Source organism: Canis lupus, chromosome 25, assembly GCF_048164855.1.
Source record: "Canis lupus baileyi chromosome 25, mCanLup2.hap1, whole genome shotgun sequence".
NCBI classification, from domain to species: domain Eukaryota; kingdom Metazoa; phylum Chordata; class Mammalia; order Carnivora; family Canidae; genus Canis; species Canis lupus.
Genome location: NC_132862.1, coordinates 20972249 through 20996265, shown reverse-complemented (window position 1 = coordinate 20996265; position 24017 = coordinate 20972249). Strand labels below are relative to the sequence as shown.

The following is a 24017-nucleotide window of genomic DNA, read 5'->3' as shown; positions in this document are numbered from 1 at the left end:
GATCAAGACTAGAAGTGAAAGGGTTTGTAATCTGTGATCCATCAACTGATTCATGAAGAGATTTCCTCATTTCCTGTCTTGCACTAAATATAATTTTTAAAAAGATTTTATCTATTTATTCATGAGACACACAGAGAGAGGGAGAGGCAGAGACACAGCAGAAGGAGAAGCAGGCTCCATGCAGGGAGCCCAATGCGGGACCCGATACAGGGTCTCCAAGATCACACCCTGGGCCGAAGGCAGGTGCTTAATTGCTGAGCCACCCAGGAATCCCAATAAATATAATTTTAATATATAACTGGCTTATTGAGGGGCACCTGGGTGGCTTAGTGGTTGAGCATCTGCCTCTGGCTCAGGTTGTGATCCTGGGGTCCTGGGATCAAGTACCGTATCAGGAATCCTGCAGGAAGCCTGCTTCTCTCTTGGCTTATGTCTCTACCTCTTTCTCTCTGTGTCTCTCATGAATAAATAAATTAAAAATCGTAACTGGCTTATTAAGCAGTCTGCCTCCTGAAGTACAAATAAAATATGAGTTTTTAAATCACTGCCTTGCAACATCAAAACTACATATCTGTTCCTTAATGATATTTCAATGACAGCCCTTGGATTTGGTTATTTTCAGCTATTAAATATACACTCATGGCCCCATTCCAGGTCAGTTTAAAATGTTGGTCACATCTCTTCCAAACTTCCTTAGATTAATGAGGCAGCCATGAGGAAGGGAGTATGGGGCTATTCTTTTAATCCTATCCATACATCTTCACATTTGACCTACTTCCATGTTGAGATAGGGAAGTAGGATCATGAGGAAATGGGCAAACATCTTTCTGAACTGAGCGTGTGATTCAGTCATCTTGACTCTTGCTGTTTGGCCAACCCTGACTGGTTGCATTCAGGTAGGTGTCAAATGTTAGCTCTCTATTGGGCCCATGGGTGACGTTTTTAGCAGCTCTTAAGGATTTCTGGGCATAGTTTTTGAAGTGGGAGAGCTGCCCCTGGCCTGACTTCTTCCAAACCCCTATAACTCCATCATTGACAGTATATTCCACAGGCAGACCTCCTCTTGAGTGGAATTCTAGCAAGCATGTTCTCCTTTTGACAATGGGAGATGCAAGCAGGATCTGTTTTATGGTTGTGCAACCTGCACTGTAGCCCATTGTCCAGTGCTTAAAAGAGCCCCATTCTTGGTTTGATATTTTGCTGGCACCATCTTGAAAGTCTCATTTTTTTTTTGAAAGTCTCATTTTTGAACAAGAGGTCCCACATTTTCATTTGCACTGGGCCCTGAAAATTATATAGCCAACTCTAGATTCAGACATCCCTACTGAGCCAGAGTGGGCATACAAAATACTCCGCTGGCCCCTCATCCCATCAATCTTTCCATCTCTCTTCAATTCTCTTTCCCTTCTCAGACAGATCAGCAAGTCTGACATACCAAGTTGCCTCCAATTAGGAGATTCAAGGCCAGGACTCCTTGTCTTACGAGCGCTACCACTCTTTACATGTTCCCTCCAAAACATCATCCATGGAAAAAAACAAAAAACAAAAAACATTATCCATGGAGACAAGGAAAAAGCTCTAGCACTCCTCACTACCTCAGCAGAAAATGGACAACTCTCCCCACTATAATTGATATATATTCCCTATGAAGAATCCATGGATTTGTTTTCTCTTAAATATACATTTGTCATTTATACTTCCTGATGTGAAAATTTGGACTAAAAAATGCTGTGTACTTGAGGTCTCTAACTATATGTTAGAAGAACAGTGGATGGTATTGGGGAGAATATAAAAAGAAAAGCTCATATCTATCCTCACCCACTGTTGAGAGTTAGATACATCCCTGATAGCCATCACCTTTCCCCCAAATCCAACAGAATGGATTAACACCACACCCCAATTCCAAGCATGGCTCCTGACTAGTCTAAACCAATGCTTCTCAAACTTTAGTGTATATAAGACCCATCTGGAGAATTGAAACACAGATCCCTGGGCCCAATTCCCAGAGATTCTGATTTAGCAGGTCTGGGGCGAGGTGCACTATCATTTCTGAACGGAGAACTATGTGTGAGCACAGATTGTAGGAGGCAAGGTTAAAACAAACATTGGCTAGTGGGAGGCCTTGCTGAGAAAATAACTTGTTTTTCATTTCCATTTTTTTTCATTTTAATTTTAAAATAATCACAAACACAGAAAAGTTACAGAGTACATAACTTTGCTCCAAATTCAGCATTTTTATAACTTTCCATGTCTGATCATCATTGTCTTTCTCTATTCTCACACATACACACAACTTGTTTTCAAAATTATTTGAGTGGATTACATCATGCTCTTTATCTCTTGATACTTCATTATTTTTAAAATGAGATTCTCTTATATAGTAGTCCCCGCTTATCCTCAGGAGACACATTCCAAGCCCCCCAGTGGATGCCTAAAACCACGGATAGTACCAAAACATATTTTTGCCTATACATACATACCTATGATGAAATTTAATTTATAAGTTAGGTACAGTAAGAGATTAACAACAATAACTAATAATAAAAGAGCAATTATAAATAACAATATGCTGTACTCTTATGTGAATTTTATGTGAATGCTTCTCTCTCAAAATATCTTCTCATACTGTAGCTGCACTCTTTCTCTTCTCGTGATGATGTGAGATGACAAAATGCCTATGTGATGAGATGAAGTGAGGTGAATGACATAGACATTGTGACGTAGCATTAGGCTACTGACTTTCTGATGATTCATCGGGAGGATACTCTGCTTCTAAACTACAGTTGATCGAGGGTAACTGAAACCGTCATGGAAAAATGAAAACCAGGGATAAGGGGGGACTACTGTATATCCACAGTACAATGATCAAGTTCAGAAAATATAACATTGATCAAAAACTTTAATCTACTGCCCGTATTCCAATGTATCCATTGTCCAAATAGTGTTCTTTAAAGCACTTTCTTTGTTCCTGTGGCACAGAATCCAACTCAGGATCACATGTAACATTTAGTTGTCCAATCTCTTTAGTCTCTTTTGATCTGTACCAATCCCTCAGCCATCCTCTGTCTTTAATGACATTGACATGTTTAGGAATACAGGCCATACAGGCCACTTATTTAGAGGATATTCCGCAATTTGGATTTGTCTTGCATTTCTTCAGAATTAGATGAAATGAAGCATTTCCAGCCAGAATGCTATATATGTGATGATGTGTTCTTCCCCAGGGAACATCTGCCCCTAGTTGATATTAATTCTGATCACTGTCAAAGTGTTACCTGTTAGACAAGAATTTAAGAATAATCTCAAACCTTCTTTCTTTTTAAGATGTGGTTCACAAGAAACAATCTGTTAGATTGAGAAAGCCCTGGAAGTGCAAGCCAATCTCAAAGCAGCAGCAAGTCTGATTTTCCTGCCAAGAATGCTGTCCGGCCCATCTCCTGACCCTTAACCTCTCTATTTCCAAAGCTGGAGTCTGACATCAGGCTACTTTATTTTCCTACTGAGGACAAACACCAAGCTCCCCAAAGGGAGCCTTTGAAGTTCCTCTCACTCGACTAGATGTAAGAGTCAATCACTACCTCTCCCGGTCCACACCAGGGTCCTCTCCCACGAACTGAGGTGGAGCAGGACTCAGAACACAGCAGCAACTCACTACAAAGCCCTCATCTTTACAGAATTCTCTCTTATCTCCAACAGCTTAACTGTTTTATATCTTTGTTCTGGGAGCAGGGTTTTTACACATGATAGCCCTGGTTTTCAGATAGTTCCTTTTAAAATTTGCATCTTGGTCTCATTGTAATCTGATGCCTCCACTGAAATTCCCAAATTAACATCCAATTAAAATATTCTTCCAACTTATTTGATAGGGTCATAGCGTTTAGAGATATTTACACTACCTGCCATTGAATGGCCTACTTCTGATAACAAAGGAGAATGGAAATTTTAAAGAAAAATACATGAATATTTTGAATCTTGCCTACTTCAATTTACAATGATTCTTTCCCAAATATAATTTTTTATTTCCATCTATATATCAGGATAGCATTTATCAATCATTTCAGAGGATCTCATAACTATTTAGCAGAAGTTTTTAAGTATGTAAGCATCAGGGTTCCTGGGTGGCCCAGTTGGCTAAGTGTCTGCCTTTGGCTTAGGTCATGATTCCAGGGTCCTAGGATTGAGCCCTGCATCTCCCTTTCTGTAGCTCCCCCTGCATGTGCTCAAGCTCATTCACTCTCACTCTCTCTGTCAAATAAATAAAATCTTAAAAAAAAAAAAAAAAAGAATATAAGCATCACATAGAACTGATGTAAATTGCTAATTTACCTTTTGCCAGTCTTTACAAAAAAAAATTAATCACTGAGGCTTCATTTTCCTTAACTGTAAAATGAGGATAATCATGGTGCCCTACCTGCTATGGTTTATGTGAGGTTTAAATTAGAAAATACATGAAAAGGGCTTTGTACAGTACCTGCCACAAAGTAAGTGCTCAATTAATGCTAGTTATTGTTATGATTATCATTATCCGAGAGAAAAGCAGTTATTGAGATCGTAAGAAAAACAAGCATCAGAGATATGGTGACCTGTTCAAGAAGACACACTAGTGACTGAGCCAGCACCAGCCTGCCTCCAGAGATCCTGAGTCAACAGCTCTTCCATTTGCACATCAGTCCCTGCAGTAAACATCTGATAATTATTGAAATTTTGACCTTTCAGGAATATTTGAATTTTTTTAAAAAGTCTTTAAGAGAAAGAAATCTAATGTTTATTGTATTTTATTTTACTTTATTTTTTAAAGATTTTATTTACTTTTTCATGAGACACAGGGAGAAAGGGGCAGAGACACAGGCAGAGGGAGAAGCAGGTTCCCTGCAGGGAGCCCGATGCAGGATCCTAGGATCACACCCTGAGCAGTAGGCAGACACTCAACCACTGAGCCACCCAGGTGTCCCAAAACCTAATGTTTAATAGGAAAATTTCAGATTTAATAGGGAACACAAATTTTGAGACAAAAGAAACAAAGGTGACTAAATTTTCAGCCTGGTGCTACAAAATCATCAAAGAATGTGAAACATCAAAGAAGGTTTTTTTTTTTTTAACTTCATTCCATTTATTTTGGCTCTAAAGAGATGCATGCATTAAACTTGAAGCATTCTATGCTATTGAAATATTTACATCATTGTACATGTGATATGGAGGAAATTTTCTTCCTATCTTGGGATAGAGGTATAATAGATTTCTAGTCTAGGCTCTTATATTTAAAGTGACTTGTGAAAAAAAAAAAAAAGAAAAGAAAAAAAAAGAAAGTGACTTGTGGTTTTTCTCAAATGAGGGAGATATCCTACTGGGACCAAATTTGCTACAACCTGCCCCCAAATGAGCACAGGGCGCAGTTTTGGACCTTTTGCATCTAATTGTGTTTTGAACTGATTAAGGACACCACCACTGTTAAGTAGTCATGGCTTCCACTATTTTAATCATTGCAGCTGAAAAATATCTTGTTTGGTTTCAGTGTTCTTGCTCTAATTTCACTTTGCCTTGCAGATTTGAAACACAGCAAACATTTTAGTTCAAATTGTGAGATGGGAACTCTGCCTTCCACAAGCTGACTGCTTTTATCTCTTCACAGAAGGGAGCAGATAAAACCCACAGAGAAAATGGCCACCTGAACACCAGAGAAGGCGGTCGTGCTTGTCATGCTTGTGGTCCCTTGGGTGATAATGGGGAAGACATAATGCAGATCTTTGACTATCCCTCACCTCTTACAGACTTTAGGTGATCATCTTATGATCAGGGCTGTTCAAGTCCTGTTCAAGTCCTGACATCCAAATTAAGAGGGATTTTTCAAAGTGTAGTCCAGGTCCCAGGCCCCCCAGGGTTTACTTCAGAATTTTAAACTGTCCTGATGAGGCAACACAGACAAGGAACACCAAACTCACCAAAAGGAAATGCCAAACTGAATAAAAGACTTCTTCTTTTTTTTTTTTTTTTTTTTTTTGAATGTTTTTTTGAATAAAAGATTTCAGAACAAGTCTGGGAGGGGAAAGACACAGACTGTGAGGAAGGAAGCTAACCTATACTGACAGCATGTTCAATTCTCTGTGCTGAGCACTCGTCATACATTCTGTAATAACTAACCTCCATGGGATCATTGCTACTTTTTAAGGTTTAATTTATTTATTCATGAGAGACACAGAGACAGAGGCAGAGGGAGAAGCAGGCTCCATGCAGGCAGCCTGACATGGGACTCGATCCTGGGTTCCCAGGATCACGCCCTGGGCTGAGGCAGACGCTCAGCCACTGAGCCACCCAGGCATCCAGGATAATTGCTATTTTTAACACTGTTTTATAGCTGCAGGAACCGAGACTTAGAGAAGTTGAGGAACCTAACCACGGTAGCCCAGTTTGTAAGATACAGGAGAAAATAGCACCATAATTCAGATAAGGGCAAAACCAGGGAAGATACTCAGGGAGAACTGTGGGAAGTTCTTTTCTGCCACCCCCAGGCCCCCTCCCCAAGTTTGCTGTGGTTTCCTCTCCTTTGTCTCCACGGTATGAACTGCAGTCCCGCGGCTTGCTCATGTGCATGATTTCAGGCAGGTACATCCAGATGACCCCGTTCAAGGCGATACTCTGTCCTGTATCTCTCTCGCATCTCCCCTCCTGCCCACACACAGTGCTGGAGCCATTAATGCAGGAAATACTCTCAAATCCTGGTCATAATTCGTCCATTCCATGATCTGCTCAGAGCAAGTGCTCTGGAAATGGGCTCTTACCGTCGGTTTTTCTATCTTTTCAAGTCATTTGGTGGTTTGTGAGGCAAGTGAGTATCTGAAGGACAGAGAGGAGGAAGATGAGTGTTTATTTAAATCATAGGCACATTTATAAATCACCAAAGGAGTAAACTTCAGAGAGGTCAGAAGCTGGGGCCTCCCTAGGAATGCTCCTGGAAATGTGACCTGCACTTATCCAGCCTCAGAGCAAACACTCAGAGAGTGGGGAATGTAAGGTGTAAGCTGGGGTGGTGTGCTGTACCAGCTACCTGTGCAGGTAGGTGCATAGCCACAGTCCTCAGCCCTGATTATTTGTAAGAACTCAACAGATGATAAGGGAAGCATCAAAAAGCAATAAGAAAGCATCAGATTACTCAAGAAATGATGCTGAGGTGATTATTTACTTATATGGAGAATACTAGTTTAGTACAGTTTTAGGATAGTACATGGTATCTTGAGATTAAAAATAAATTCAGGTGAATATATTATTACTCAGTAATTCTACAATATCCCCCCTAAATTGAATTTAAATTTTGCACTCCATAAATAAGGGATTTCTTAACTTAGAAATACACATATGTAGGGGCACCTGGGTGGCTCAGTTGGTTAAGTGTCAGCCTTAGGCTCAGGTTATCCTCCCAGGGTCCTGAGATCAAGTCCCGCATAGGGTTGCCTGCTCAGCAGTCTGTTTCTCCCTCTTCTGTTCCCCCTGCTTGTGCTTTCTCTCTCTGTCAAATAAATAAAATCTTTTTTAAGAAAGGAAATACATATACATTAATATAAAAAATATAGGGATCCCTGGGTGGCACAGTGGTTTAGAGCCTGCCTTTGGCCCAGGGTGCGATCCTGGAGACCCGGAATTGAATCCCACGTCGGGCTCCCAGTGCATGGAGCCTGCTTCTCCCTCTGCCTGTGTCTCTGCCTCTCTCTCTCTCTCTCTCTGTGACTCTCATAAAAAAAAATTAAAAAAATATAAAATATATAAAGCAAAATATCAAATAAGTTTAATTGCTACCACTTTGAATTTTTATGTGAAAACTAATAAAATTATTTTTTTAAGATTTTATTTATTTATTCATGAGACACAGAGAGAGAGAGAGGCAGAGACACAGGCAGAGGGAGAAGCAGGCTCCATGCACTGGGAGCCTGACATGGGACTCGATCCTGGGTCTTCAGGATCACACCCTGGGCTGAAGCAGTGCTAAACTGCTGAGCCACCCAGGCTGCCCAAACCTCTAATAAAATTAAAAACTAGACAACAAAATGGGAAAACTTTGCAACAAAATGTTATAGGCAAAAGGTTGATTATAGGCAAGAAATTAAAATAATATGTTAATGAGACATCATTTCTCATGTATCATATTAGCAAAAATATTTTTTAGTTATAATAACCAATGCTGATACTGAAAAAAACAATCTCATATATTTCATTACCATTTTTTTAAATTTTTTTCACAACCATTTTAAATGGCAAAATGGAAATATTGACTATATCCTAAGGATATCATCCTATATTTGAAAAATACTTTATTCACAATTGTGCTTTTCATAGTATTAATGATAATAAACACTGAAGATGAAGTAAATATTGAACAAAAGCAAATTAGTGATGTAAACTGTAGCAGCTGACATGTTATGCATCCAATTATTCTTGTTTAGAATATGTAATAATATATAAAACAATTTTATCATGACTTCAAAAGCAGGATAAAAGTTCTACTTTAAGTACGGTCAATAAAATGCAGGAAAAATATACGGAAAAAAAGACTTGCATGATAAAATTATGGGTATATGTTTTTACTTTCCTAATATTTAAGGGAGTACATGTTATTTTTAAGTGAAAAAAATTTAAAAACAGCAATAAACGACATTTGCTTTTAAGTTGAAAAATTAAAAAGAAGAAATTATGGGAAACATTTTTCAAAGAAAGTCTAAGCAGAGTGAAGTAAGGGCAATAGAAAAATGGAATCATTAGATTCAGCCGTGCAGAAGATATGCTTGGAAACTTTTTATTGTGGTGTTTCAATTAATCTTTTCCTATTAATGTGTATTTTCAACAAAATGTTGCTCATGCTCTTTGTAGTGACATCTTAAGCAGAGCCCATACAGCTTCATGGCATTTTAGTAATTCAGTGTTTACTGGGCCAGTCTTCTGGCATCTTTCAGAACATCTCAGTAGAAAAAGGTGCCAAGTGAAAATCCAAGAAGCCTGCAGAATTTGAATCCACCCTTCTTGGCAGAAATAGATTTAAGATCGGAATGCAATTCTCCATAACAACCTTATCAGTGTTTGGAGTCTGCTTATTTCTTGGTACCATGTTCCAGGAAAGTGTTGCTACTAAACCTGTTACCATTTTTGCCTTAGCTATGGGCCTTGGGCTAAGCCATGATCATTGCTACAATCTCTGCTTATCAAACTGGAGCAGGCATGATATTGAATAAACCTTGCAATAAATGACACAGAAATATTGATAGATAAAATGCTAAACTCTTTTCAATAGCTTTGTACAGATATTCAAATATATGGGCCTAAACGCAGCTCAGATTGTATCCCTCTTAAGAATGCTAATTATACTAACCTACTCTAGTACTTTTCCTATAGAAGTAGGTTTACACTGGAGAACACTGTTTTCCTTCAAAAACTCACCCATCACAGCTGCTTCACACAGACTTTCATTTCCCTGAAAGGATGGACACCTGCCTCAGACGTCACTTCCTACCCATGTTTGGGTGTAAACCAAGATATCACAACACCAGGTTTTGAATACGTGTTCACTTCCTTGTAGTCTGTTTAAGTGTCTGTCTTTGAATTGTAGAATTTCTGAGAGAATATATCAGTGGCAGTGGGTAGTACTAGAGGGTCGCTGGGGAGTAGTGGATGAATATTTAAGAAAACTTGTTAGCACCACCTGTTCTGTTTACTTCTGATGCGCATGCTATTTTATTCACAGGTTACAATTCACCCATTCCCACTGCATTTGAAATCTCTCCCTAAGTGTCTAATACTAATATTAATATTTCTTAATATATACTATCTCCCTGAATTCACAGGCATACACACGCCCATGAAAATTTGTACCACATTGATTTTTCAGTAGCTATATTACAAACCTACATTAACTTTACATTCTTAGAGTTTCATCATCTCTTTTTCAATCATTAGTATTTTCTTCCCATTTAATATTTACATAACCTTCTTTTTCTCCTTTGCAGATTTTCTTGTTGTCAGCCCTATTATTAGACCAAAGACTGGGATATATAGAGAGAGGAGATCTCATTTTCTCTACTCTCACCCCTGTGGCTACACAGCCCACCAATCCAAGTGACATTATCCACAGCACCAGTCATATTTATTTCTGATAGACCTTTTGTCCTTTCTCAAGAGTCCTGTTAAGAGTTCCATTGCATTAGATGCTTTCATGTTGCTCCAGTTCTCAATATTTACCCATTTCTTCCATCAAACTGTTGGAAGTATCAGCCTCTATTATATTTCCCTCAAAACTTAGTCTCTCTGTGCTCTTTTCATCCATGACTAGGTCAGCTTGGACCTGATAAGACACAGGTTTTGGAAACAAAACTAATTGTGTTGTCATCCACCTGAAAATGTTCTTATAAAGCAAGTAGACATGACCATTTTGAATGCTTTAACTGCCATCGTTTATTCAAAGTTAATGAGACATACTGGCATTTTATTTACCCCACAAATATTTGTGAAGCACCTACTATGTGCCAAGAACTATGCTATATGGAGTTATTCAAGAATGAGTAGACAAGACACTATTTCTGCCCTCAAGGAGTTTGACCAAAACATCCATTAGAAAGTGCCAGACTAGGGATGCTTGGGTGGCACAGTTAAGCAACCAACTCTTGATTTTGCCTGGGGTTGGGCTCCATGTTCGCAAGGAAGTCTGCTGTGACTTTCTCTACCTCCCCTTCACCCCTCTGCTCTGTGTCCTCTCTCTCTCTCTCTCTCTCTCTCTCAAATAAATAATTTTTTTGAAAAGTGGCAGCCTATTTTTGTAAGTCATTTAAAATTGGATGGGTATTAAGAAAAAAGGAAATCTTGCTGTTAAATATTTTATGTATTTTAAGTCCAGTTCATTGGGCTTGAAGATGGAATTCTAAAATCTGAATTAAGGTAAAATTTGAATCAAATAAAAAATTATCTTTAAGCATTAGAATCTCAGCAAGAACTGTCATATACTTACAGTCTCCAAGTTATGAGGAAGTCACTGAAATAGGGAGGAGCAAATAAACAATTCCCTTCTCATGGAATTATACTCACTGAGAGTTAGGCAAAATCCCATCTCCTACTCAAATTGTTATTTTCCTCTTTATTTTATGAACAATTTTAAACTTTAATATAATAATTTATAAGCTAAAAACTTACAGAAAGAGAAAGAAAGAAAAGCAAAAGGAATAGAAGGGGAGGAAGGAGAGACTGTAAGAGGGATTATGATGGAGGGAGGAGGAAAGTACATCTCAGAATGCATGAAATACAAGTAAAGAATGGACAAGGAAGAAGGTGATGGAGGTGAGATATTCTGAATCTCACTTTAGAAACAGGAGGAGGGAGGAAGGCTCACTGGCTAGTTTGAGGGAAGCACTGAGGAAAGACAAGGGATCTTGCCCTGCTTCCAGTTAGGGTTGCAAAAGGAGGCTGTCTCTCTCAAGCAGTCACCACACTAATGGAAGGGGCAGGATGTCATAGCAGAGAAAAAAATAGTGACCCCGTGTAAGTGGACAGAGAAGGAAGTTTGAGACCAAGTCCCCAAAGTTTGTTTCTACTCCGTGTGGTGTAGATGGAACCCCAAAGTGCTGAATCTAAGGGTAAGAATGTAAAGGCATGTGAACGGAGACCTAGTCCGGCTGCCACAGGGCCACTGTATAAATCACTCTCCGCTCTGGTGAAGGGTGAGATGATCCATGATCCAGTAGGCTAGTGGCCAGATAGAGAACAGGGCAGGAACTTGGATAGAACCATATTGAGCAAGATAATGCCAAGTCAGTCAAGGAGAACCACTTTGCTCCGACTGGAGCAGCTATGTGACCAGACCACGAGTCATCAGTGCAGACCTCAGCCAAGAATGCCAGCAGAGCAAGCAGCAACCTGGCAGACAAGAGACATTACCACAGAGAGCAGAGAAACCAGAATACCAAACAAGGAAGCCATCCCCACCTCAAAGCCACAAGGTCACAAAACCAAATCCTGCCAGGTGAAATCTAAAAAACCAAACATTCAACATCTACCTAAAGAGATTGTTTAAATTTATGTAATGGATCGAACTTTAAATGGAAATGGACAGGAGTCAGCTTTTTCTTAATCATCCAGCAGGTGGAGCCTTGATGAAGATCAGATCTGCTTTAGACAATTAAGCTTTATTTTTCTTTTTAGCTTTTTTGAGATATTTGACATTGCATAAGTTTAAGGAGTACAGTGTGTTAATTTGATACAATGAAGTTTTAGAGAAATAATGCAACCACATTTCCTCTGCATCTCTGACTTGGAGAGGTTAGTAAATATAGGACTCCCAAAAATATGACTTCTCTTATTAGTCAATATATGGTAATTGATGTCAAATTGCTGTTTCTAATCACTTGCAGAGAAATAAAGAACACTCTCCATCCACCTTCCTTGATCTCTGCAGCCAGAAGCAATTCATATCTCTTCTGAATTTTCATAGCAGATCAGTTCTTGAAACGTGGACCCTAGACCATCAGAATCAGTGCCACCTCAGAACTTGTTAGAACTGTTAACTGATGGGATGCCAGCTAAGTGTCCAACTCTTGATTTGGGCTCAGGTCATGATCTCAGTGTCGTGAGACTGAGCCTGGAGAGTAGTTTCACATTGAGCATGGAACTTGCATAAGATTCTCGCTCTCCCTCTGCCCTTTACTGCCCACCCCCAGCCCCACTTGCATGCACACAAGCACTCTCTCTCTTTCTCAAAAAAAAAAAAAAAAAAAAAAAGGAAAGGAAAGAAATGCAAGTTGTTGGGCTCCATCCCAGACCTACTGTAGCAGGAACTTGGGGAGGGGAGGCAGTAATCTATATTTTAACAAATCACTTAAGAATTATCAGAACACTTGCTAGAGAACCTCTGTCACAGAACTTTGTACCTCTTTTATGAGATCTATTACATTTCATCATTATGGTTTTAGTTTTACTGTTCCATGGCTCCCAGGTTGGAATATCCTATATCATCAGACTATAAATATGCATTAATCATCCTTCTTGCAGTCATCACCAGACCCCTGAGTCATTCCTTGCAGATTTACCTCTGGGTTCACTATTACTCTTGCCAACACTTCTCTGGACATAATTCATAATACTTTCAATATCTATGTAAATGTCTTTCTCATGTCCGGGCCTCTAACGTAATTCATTGCAAGTCCTCCTCTCTGCTTCAGCTGCTCACTCTATGAGCATGCCATCGATCCATTACCAATAATTACAATCCACAATGTCATTCTCAATCAGCTCAGTCACTTACTGCCATCTACTTCCTATCTTTCTAACTACCCTCACTCTTACAGCTTTAAATCCCCATAATCACACTGATCACCACAATTCCATGGCAACCTGCCTCTCACATGTCCTATTTTCCTATCTTACTCAGTTGGATTAGAATGGATCATTATAATCACATCCATGCAGGATTCTCATCTCTCTTCATCTTCTCTTTTTGTGTTATTCACTTAGTGAACTCCAACCCTAGTCAAAGCCAATGCTCAGCTTGGTCTCTCCCTGCACTGCTGACTTATTGGACTAGAGAAAAATGTAAAACCACACTGACCAGTCTCATTCTAAATACTTAACTATTAGACCTCAAGGGAATGTGGCAGTCATAATATATTCTCTTAATCCGTTCATTCCTCCAGTCTTCTAGATGACTACTTCAAACCTTCTGCTCCCTCTTCAAATACCAACAGCTCCTGCTCAATCCTTACTTTCAGCCTGCTGATAGCCTCACCTCTTATTTCACTGAAAGAACAGAAGCAAGTTAAGCAGAGCTTGCGAAAGAACCTGCCAACTCCTCTATGTTATTTCCTGTGCCTTCTGTCCTCTCGTTATGAACTCACCCCCTTACAGAAAATCTTCAGAACAGACTTGTGCAGATTTGCTGCCTCAAATTTTTCTCCTCCTATTATCCTGTTTACCCTTTGACTCTGCCCCATTAATCCACTGAAGCTACTCTTGTCAAAGTCACCTGTGACCTCCATGATGCTAAATCAGTGGTCCTGTTTTCCTCTTAACTTGCCCTGTCAGCAGCACTGTACATTGTTAATCACTCCCTTCTGTTTGATACTTTTTTTTTCACTTGGCTTCTGGGATGCCATACTCTCCTGGTTTACCTTGTATTTCATTGACTCCTTTTCAGACTTTACTAGTTCCTTCCCTTTTCCCCAACACCTAAACAAAGGAGGACCCCAGGGCTCAGACACTGGATCTCTTCTCTTATCAGTCTACCTTTACTAAAGTTTTCCACTCCAACTTGAACTCCAAAGTCTACATCCATCTGCATGGACACCTGAACTTGATTGTCTAATAGGGAACTTTCAGTCTGATCAGCAGCATTTGGCACAAAATTGCTCAGGCTGCTGGGTTGAAGAAAGGGCTCAAGGGGAACAAGACATGATATAGGGGCCCTAATGAGAAAGTTAAGTCCAGGTAAAAAGTAATATTGGTGTGAACTCTAGTGGTGGTGATAAAGATGAAAATAAGTGGACTCATTTAAAATTATCTTAAAGGTTGAGTCAAATGACTTGGTGATGAATTGAATGAAGGTGGGAAGGAAGAGAAAAATTATTGTAAAAGACATTACCTCTTAATGTTCAAGGTCATGACAATCTCTCAGAGAAATGAACCAAATTATTCTGTGGGAAGATATGTCAGAGTGTGGTGAAATGATACCAACTTTCTTAGGCCAATTATTTTGTAACAATCAATTTCCTGGCAAAGTTCTATTTTTCTGTAATACCCACTAATTGCTTATCCAGCCCATAGCACATCCAAAACTTCATCTCAGGAGAAAAGTTTTACATACAAATATGTGAATATCTGATAAAAAAAAAATGAAAAGAACTCTAGGAAGACTCAGGAATAGGTAATAAACTCATGCCTATAATGAAGGCAGACTCAAGAGCTGTGATCACTACACCTGAGTTCCTATACATCTGCCTCTAAACATAAAACTGTTTCCTGTATACGAGGTAAAAGGGCGATAAATACTTGTGGACTCATTGTCTCAAGCTGAAAACAACCAAATTTTAGGTGTCCCTGTAGGAATTCTGATATCACTTTATTTTTATCTTTTTATGGGGCAAAAATAAGCCTAGCTCACATTTATTGCTCATTTGTGGCCTGTTCCTTTCCACCATGACATCCCCTAATTCTTCATAAACATAGAACTTAGCTCTCCTTTTATCTTTATGAAAAGTGCTTTTCCAAAAAAAAAAAAAACAGGAGGAGGAGGAGGAGGAGGAACACTTCTTTCATTAAAACAGAAGGAAAGAGGAAAGTGATGGGCAGAGAAATAGGAGTGTCATGGGATTACTCTTGGGAAAATGAGGGAGCACCATCTGATTGCTTTTTTTTCTTAACAAACTGGAATGAAGGAGAAGGAAAAGTGAGAGAAAGGGAGAAAGCTAAAAGGGAGAGGGAAATAAGTGAAACAGTTAAAGAGAGTAAGAGGGTAAGAGAGGAACTAATTAAGAAAATTCTTATTTGTAGAATGGAAAATGACTAGATTGACAGGAAGTCCCACTTGCTATGAGATGCTAGGATGCTGCTGGGTTCTTATTTCATATTTCTGTGTTCAGAATAAAAGGATCCATGGAAAGTTTGGGCATTAAGGAAATCATATGCTGTGTAAATAAACTAAATGTAAACTTTTATCTTAAAATTATAAGACTCTTTAGGTTTTTTACTTTGAAACAAATAGCTACCTATTAGCTGTGCTGAAAACAATAAGGAAAAAAATTAATCAACAGGAATTCTGTTAATTGTCACTTAAGCAAAACCATTTCCTCTCTTTGAAATCCAGCTGGAAATGTTCAGAGGGCAAGGAGTTAGCTGCAAACCCAAGGTACAAACACTCATTACAGGACAAACAGAGGAAATTATTCCATCATAAATCTGTCAGTCATGAAAACAGCCCATTCAGACCCTTACAAAGCCCTTATCTGCTCACTGGCTCTCCTGCTCCAGCTATTTCTCTTTCCTTTCCTCAAGAAGGGACAGAGATTTCGTCATTGGAATCACAGGAACTTGAAATGTGGGAGGGGCATTGAAATTCATCTGGCTCAGGACTCTCCATATGTTCACACTGCTTTTATATAAGTCATAAGGAAGGCAAGCCATAAGATACTCTCAACTCTAGGAAACAAACTGAGGGTTGCTGGAGGGGAGGTGAGGGGGAAGGGGGAAATTGGGTGATGAGCATTAAGTAGAACACTTGAAGTAATGAGCACTGGGTGTTATATGCAACTGATGAATCACTAAATTCTGCTCTGAAACTAATAATACAGTGTATGTTACTTATATTGAATTTAAATCAAAATTTTAAAAAAATCATAGTTTATGCACGTAAATCTCCTGTGAAAGAGAACTCCATAGCTCTGTAGGACACCCACTGCAGGTTGGACAGCTCTTCCTTCCATTGAACTGAACTCATTTCCGTGATGTGTCCAGCTCTTTTGTGAGTTTGCCTTTTTATAGGTTTTCATGACTCTAATGCTTATTCCATATGCTGTCCCCTCAAAGAGGGAAGATAGTGATCATGCGCTCTCCTGACCTCTTTCCTCTAGTAGACATTTCTTATTCTTAATTCTATTTCCTCTTATGTTCTTTCAGAATATTTCTTTGTGCCCTGTTTGATTATATTTTCAAGTGTGGTGTTCAGAGCTAGACACAATTACCCAAGTATCGTGCCTGATAAGGAAGAGTAGAGTGAAACTATAAGCCTTTCCTTTGAAGTGTTATATTTATTGTTTGATGTATGATTAATATAGTTATTACATATTATCAAAATGATAGTTAATTCAAAATATTAATGGTCCAATGATCCGATATCTTTTGGTGATAACGTCACACTATTGACTCATTGTGGCATATGCTGAATAATGATCCTTTAAAGACATCCATGTCCTCGTCCCTGGAGCCTGGAATATGTTAACTTGCAAGGCAAAGAGAACTTTGCAGATGCCATTAAGTTAAGGATCTTGAAAAGGGGAAGTTATTCTGGATTATCTGGGTGGTTCAATGTAATTCAAAGGTTCTTACAAGAAGGAGGCAGGAGGGCCAGAGTCAGAGAGGGAGCTATGACAACAGAAGCAGTGGTCAGAGTGATGGAGGGCCACAGAACTAGTGTGGGCAGCCTCTAGGAGCTGGAACAGGCAAGCATATTCTCCTAAGGAACGCCACAGAAGAAACACAGCCCTACTGAATCATATTAGACCGCTGACCTCCATAACTGGAAGAGAATGAATTCGTATTCTTTTAAGCCACTCAACTTGTGGCTCAATTTTTATATAGCAGAAACAGGAAACTAAAATACTCATATTTAGCTTAAGTTAATATAAGCCTTCTTCATAAATACTATAGCAAAACTCCATATCACATTTATATAATTGATTTTATAGATACAAAAACAAAAACTTTAACAATTATCTACATCAATTTTATTTCACTGGCTTCATCTCATCCCTTCAACTATCAACAATTTAGGAAAACCTGATCATGATATCCAAGTGTGCATAATTCTATCCTCATGGAATCTACAGATGTTTTCATAAGCATTTCTTTCTCTATCATTAATCAAATCAACAATCAAAATATTCATTCAGAGAGATCAAAAGAAAAAAAACAAGAAAGATGTGCCTCCCTCCACATTTTAGAAGTCATCATTTTTCAATGACTGTTGTATTTCATTCAACCTACATGTTGCAGTTGTATCTGAAAGAATTCATGTGGCTTTCACAAAGGCCTTGAACTGGTTCACACTTCTGACACTAATTCTATCATAGAAGAAGTCTAATGAACTTGCTCTTTGTGAATCTGTGCTGGTTTCTGATGACCACAGCTTTCTTTTCTAGGTGCTCCTAAGTCACTAATTTACTAATATAATCAGGAATTTTACCCAGGACCAGCGATGCATTCATTTTTTTTTAAACTTATTTATTTATGAGAGACATATATATAGAGAAAGAGGCAGAGATACAGGAGGAGGGAGAAGCAGGCTCCATGCTGGGAACCCGACGTGGGACTCGATCCCAGGACTCCAGGATCACGCTCTGGGCCAAAGACAGGCGCTAAACCACTGAGCCACCCAGGGATCCCCCAATGATGCATTCATAGACTTCAGTGGGATGAATTTAAATACTTAATAAACTTTTTTAATAATAAAAAAGATAAAATATCTGCACATTGCTCATCTTTTAAAAATTATACTCATATACCTCTTTGATGAAGTGTCTGTTCAAGTTTTTTGTCCATTTTTTTGGAAGGAAACTATTTCCTTATTATTAATTTTCAAAGTCCTTTCTAACATTCCGGATATAAGCATTTGTTGAATATGTGATGTGCAAAACTTTCCCCTGTCTATACTTTGTCTTTTCATTCTCTTTGTAATGTCTTCCACAGAGTAAACATTTCACATTCAATAAAATATAATTGGCAAAGTTTTTCTTTTAAAGATGGTGCTTTTGATTTTACATCTAGAAACTCTTGGTCTATCCTCTTTCCTTCTCCTTGTGCCTGAACTAGAAACTTTGGGAGCTCTCTCTCTGTCCACAATGATGTCTGCCTCTTGGTTTCAGATAATCTTGAATCATGCTGGGCAATACAGAGTTTTTTGTTGTTTTGTTTTTTTCAGAGTTTTTAAAAATAGGTAAACTCATGGTCATTTTCATGTTACTTCAAATTCTGATCTTCTGCCCCAGTCTGCCTGTTCTTACTTATTTTTCAGAATCCTCAGGTAGCTGTTCCATGCAGGTTTTTCAGGTTTTATAGCTGTACGCCTTGGGAGACACAAGTAGTGTGCTTGCCACATCCATCCCAGAACAAGAACCATGACGTCAGTGTTTTTTAACATCAAACTCTGGAGTAGGTCTGTGGCAGTTTCTCCCCACCTCCTCTTTCTGACTCATTCTCGGCAACTGGAGTCTTAATTACAGAGGGGACCAGACAAGTGGCAACAAGACAATGGTAGCATCTGCTGTCACTGAGGCTGAGGTATGGTGCAGCTTCTCTATCTGCCCATCCCCAGTCTTTGTTTGGAGTTCAGGTTTATTTTAAGATATATGTTAACATCATGACATACCGCCCATAAATACTTCACTATAAACATTTAGAGAGGATTCTTTTCTATATGACCGCAATGCCATCACCACACTCAAATTAACAATAATTTTCTAAGATCTAGATTATATTCAAATTTCTTCAGCTGTCCCTCAATATGCATCTGACCAAATCTTAATATTTTAAAGGATGGTAACTTTGCAGAAGTAATCTTAGCTGGCATTCAGGAAGAATCATCATCTTTTTTGTGTGTACAAATATCTTCTCAGTGTCCATATGTCTTACCTACATATCTCTCCCATGATGTTCCCTTACTGGCCTCTTGATCTCCAACAAGGATATAAAACAGAGGAGAACACAAGTAATTTGCAAAACTGTTTGCAGATAATCAAGGAATTAATCATTTTTAGCCTAAATCTATTATTCTTGAAAATCCATCATACGTTGAGTTAAAAATACTTTTTATAGTGGTATGTTTCAGTCCGCCAGTGATGACCTTATTAGTGGGTTACAAAATCAATTTACTGTATCTGGACCGGCATCTTTTCAAAAAATAAATAAAAAAGAATAGAAACTTTCAAAGCACATCCCACATAGTAAAGTGCTTTATGACATTTTGTTTTAGTTCTCTGTATGTAAATATATGTGTTGTGTGCTACAATAGAAATATACCCCTTATGATAAGCTGTGGTCAAGAATTTTGAAAGCCATACATCATAGACAATCCAAAGGGGTCTTGTATCTTAGAGGGCTAGCCCCTTTTCCAATATCTGTAGAGAATGCTTAAATCCAGGACCCAGTCTTTCCTTTTTCCCTGTATGTCTGGTTCACATGAGATTTCCTATGGATTCAAATATCTGGATAGTGGAGATGGTCAGCAGTGCACTCACCAACTGGTTGGGCTTTCCCTCTTAGAGGGCTCAGAACACTGTGGAATCAGATGATGTTACCAAAAAGAAAACATAAAGGATATAGACAGAAATCAGAGCATAGAGCAAGAAAGGGGAGAGGACACTGGTATGAACCCTTAGGCCAACAATCCTATTTATAAATCAGCATGCATGAGAGCAAAGATGAGAACACATCACACCATTCCTTTTTTTAAAAGATTTTATTTATTTACTCATGACAGACACACAGAGAGAGAGAAAGGCAGAGACACAGGGAGAGGGGGAAGCAGGCTCCCTGCAGGGAACCTGATGTGGGACTCAATCTCAGGACACAGGGATCACAACCTGAGCCGAAGGCAGACGCTCGACCACTGAGCCACCCAGGTGTCTCCAAGTCAAACCATTGTTGAAGTACAAACCAATGACCAATATACAGAGACACTTCAGGTAGTGGTTGAGGACCTGGGCTGTAGGACTTGACCCTCTGAGAGCTAATCCCTATTCTCTCCTTACTAGTTGTGTGCCCTTGAGAAAGTGAGCCTCTCTGACTCATTTTTGTCACCTATAAACTGGGAGGAAAAACGTTATCTCAGGTTTGTTGTGAGGATTAAATGAGTCAGTATATGTACCAAGTCAGTACATAGCTTCTGCCAAATGAAAGAGTCAATGAAAGTAACCATATTTTTTCAAAGGTTTGTGGAGGTGAAAGGGAAAGTAGAGAGCAATAAGGAGATGACTAGATAAAGCAAAATACAATGCCTTTCAAATGTAATCACAATATTTTCGTTAGACAGATAGGGTTCAATAGCAAGACAGTCCTGAAACTGCTTGTAACATTTTATTCTCTGTTAAATATGTCAGTTGCTCATCATACTAACTTGATTGAAGTTACATTATTGAAATCATGATATTCAGAGAAATTAATACTGAATTGAGAAACAAAATACTAATTTTCTAATATTAGTGTCTATATCTAATCTAAAAGTGCCTTTATTTTTAAATTGCCTATATTTGGCCACATTCATCCCTCCTACTGGGTGTTGTCTTCTCCACAGAGATACCAGTTATCCTGGGCAGGGAGGACTCAAGCAAGCAGAGCAAGGAGAGCATAGGAAGGAGTGTGTACTGCAGGGTGGAAAGGCAGCTATCTGTTGAGGATGTGTTGGTCCCAGGGGACATGTGGTTCTCAATGATGGGTCCCAGATTCTAGCGAAAGACAATTGGTGAATGAAAAGAGTGGACGTGCTTTGTGGAAGCCCTGTTTCACTAGCAGGCACACAAGTCCTAGAGGGAAATGGCTATTGTAAAATGACAGCCCGTGGGTTAGCTGTCATCCACACCCTCCACCATTAAGGATAACTTTGCCTGATGTATTGTCACAGCTCACAAACATTGTTTTCCCTACCTTCCAAAGTATGAAAGAATAGAGACAAAGCATACTTTTAATCCTTCTTTTTCACCAAATCACTACATATATAAATCTGATTAAAAAACAGTGTTGATCATACTTTACTTTTAATTGGTTACAGACGAAGACACGGACACTTCCTATATGTATTTTTTTTTTTTAAAGTAGAGCCCAATTCAGGTCTTGACCCCATGACCCTGAGATCAAGACCTGAGCTAAGATCAAAAGTCAGACACTTGATCAACTGAGCCACCCAGGCACCCCTCCTATATGTATTAATTACAAACAAATGTCCTTGGTTTGAATAGTGTTTTAAAGGTAAACACTACAGACATCTGGGTGGCTCAGCCGTTGAGTGTCTGCCTTTGGCTCAGGGCTTGATCTTAGGATCTGGGACTGACTCCCACATCGGGCTCCTGCATGGAAACTGCTTCTCCCTCTGCCTATGTCTCTGCTTCTCTCTCTGTGTGTCTCTTATGAATAAATAAATAAAATCTTTAAAAAATGATAAACACTAATTTCTAGGATTCTTAAGGAAATCAGTCCATTTTTTCTTTTATCTTATAAATTAGATGATAGCATTCCTGTTTCATTCCTACTTCCTACTTTTTTCTTTATTTTTAAGATTTTATTTATTTATTCATGAGATACACAGAGAGAGAGAGAGAGGCAGAGACACAGGTAGAGGGAGAAGTAGGCTACATGCAAGGAGCCCAGCGCAGGACTCGATCCAAGGTCTCCAGGACCACACCCTCGGCTGAAGGTGGCACTAAACCGCTGAGCCACCCGGGCTGCCCTTACTTTTTTTCATTTTAATAATTTTTATTTAAGATATATAAGATTACTTTATTCCTGCATCTTCTCAATTGTTTCTTCCTTCTATTTGCCCTTTTCCTTTCCTACCTGGCAAGATTTGGCTTTACATTCAGGATCTTTTTCAAGCCTTTGTCCGGTTTCAGTCTAGTGATAACCACCTTGCAAGGGTGAATGCCCACATGGACAGCTGTGCCATCCGCCTTCTCTCCCTGTCCTTATTCAGTGTAGATGACGCATTTCTTCCTGTAAACCTGGACTACTTTGCCAATTTGCTGACCTTTGTAGTGTCCTTGCACAACCTGTACTTCATCATCCTTTCAGATGGCATGGATTGAACATTGCAGTTCTGTCTCAGCGTTTTGGAAAGGAGGGAAGACAATCTTCCTGTGAATGTGGGAAAGTGTACTGAACTGCCTTTTATAGTTCTTGCTCTGGTCAGAAGTCACAAAGGGATTAAACTTCTTTTTGGCTGTTAGCACTTCCTTAGTTTTTAGTGTTTTTTAAGATTTATTTATTTTTATTTTAGAGACAGCACACACACAGGTGTATAAGCAGGAGGAGGGGCAGAGGGAAAAGGAGAGGGAGGTAAAGAATCTCAAGAAGACTCCCTGCAGAGTGTGGAGCCCTACATAGGCTGAATCCCATGACCCTGAGACCATGACCTGAGCTGAAATCAAGAGTTGGATGCTCGAGCAGCCCTGGTGGCTCAGTGGTTTAGTGCCGCCTTCAGTCCAGGGTGTGATCCTGGAGACCTGGGATCGAGTCCGTATCAGACTCCCTGCATGGAGCCTGCTTCTCCCTCTGCCTGTGTCTCTGTCTCTCATGAAAAAATAAATAAAATCTTAAAAAAAAAAAAAGAGTTGGATGCTCAACCGAGTCACTGAGGCACCCCTTTTAATTTTTACTTTTATTTATTTTTAAAGATTTTATTTATTTATTCATGAGAGACAGAGAGAGAGAGAGAGAGAGAGAGGGAGGGAGGGAGAGAAGAGACACAGGCAGAGGGAGAAGCAGGCTCCTTGCAGGGAGCCCAACATGGGACTTCATCCCAGGTCTCCAGGATCATGCTCTGGGCTGAAGGCGGTGCTAAACCGCTGAGCCACCCAGGCTGCCCTAATTTTTACTTTTAAATGCAAGTATAAGCTCCCAGCCCTTGGGAGGATTGGATGCATGTACATTAGACTTTACCTTTTTGACTCTCCTTTCCTCGATCATTGCTCAAATGGGGCCCTCTCTGACAATCTTTTATGGTCCCTACCCGCACAGGGTCAATATCACATAGCATCCTAACACATCTGGAGTCCAGAGGGAAGGAAGACAGGGAGTGCGTTTTTCATGTATGCATGCTATTTATATATAATATGCCTCCAGTATTTATGGCTTGAAACAAACCAGCTGTAATGTGAAGCCCTACTGTATAATAAACAGTGTTAATAACCAACTCCTAGAAATTGCTAACTTGTGGAAAGAACAGTTAAGCCAATTAAATACCACCCTTATGACAAATAATGAAGATTGCTTCCCTAAAACCAACATCCAAATTTCAAGTAGTTTAATAGGATTGAATTTTAAAAGAATACTTTTGAAGCAAATAGTGGGAGACAGAAAATGTCTAGTAGAAAAGAGCCTTCTCTAGGTGCATAACATTTGGTTGATCATATGCTCAGAACATTTCATCTACTTTTCACAGGGTTCTATCGTAGGACTGCTAGGTTGGTAACACTGCTTTCCTTTCTCAAATTACAGCAATAATGCCAAGACTTAGTATCCTATCACATGATACACATTTTTGTTGCTAAATTACATAAGAAATGTTGGTATTTTTCTTA

General features: G+C 39.2%; 1 pseudogene; it reads right to left on the bottom strand.

Annotated features, from left to right (window-relative positions):
- Positions 1-22218: 22218 nt before the first annotated feature.
- LOC140617094 (large ribosomal subunit protein uL24-like) lies at positions 22219-23403 on the bottom strand (annotated as a pseudogene).
- Positions 23404-24017: the final 614 nt, after the last annotated feature.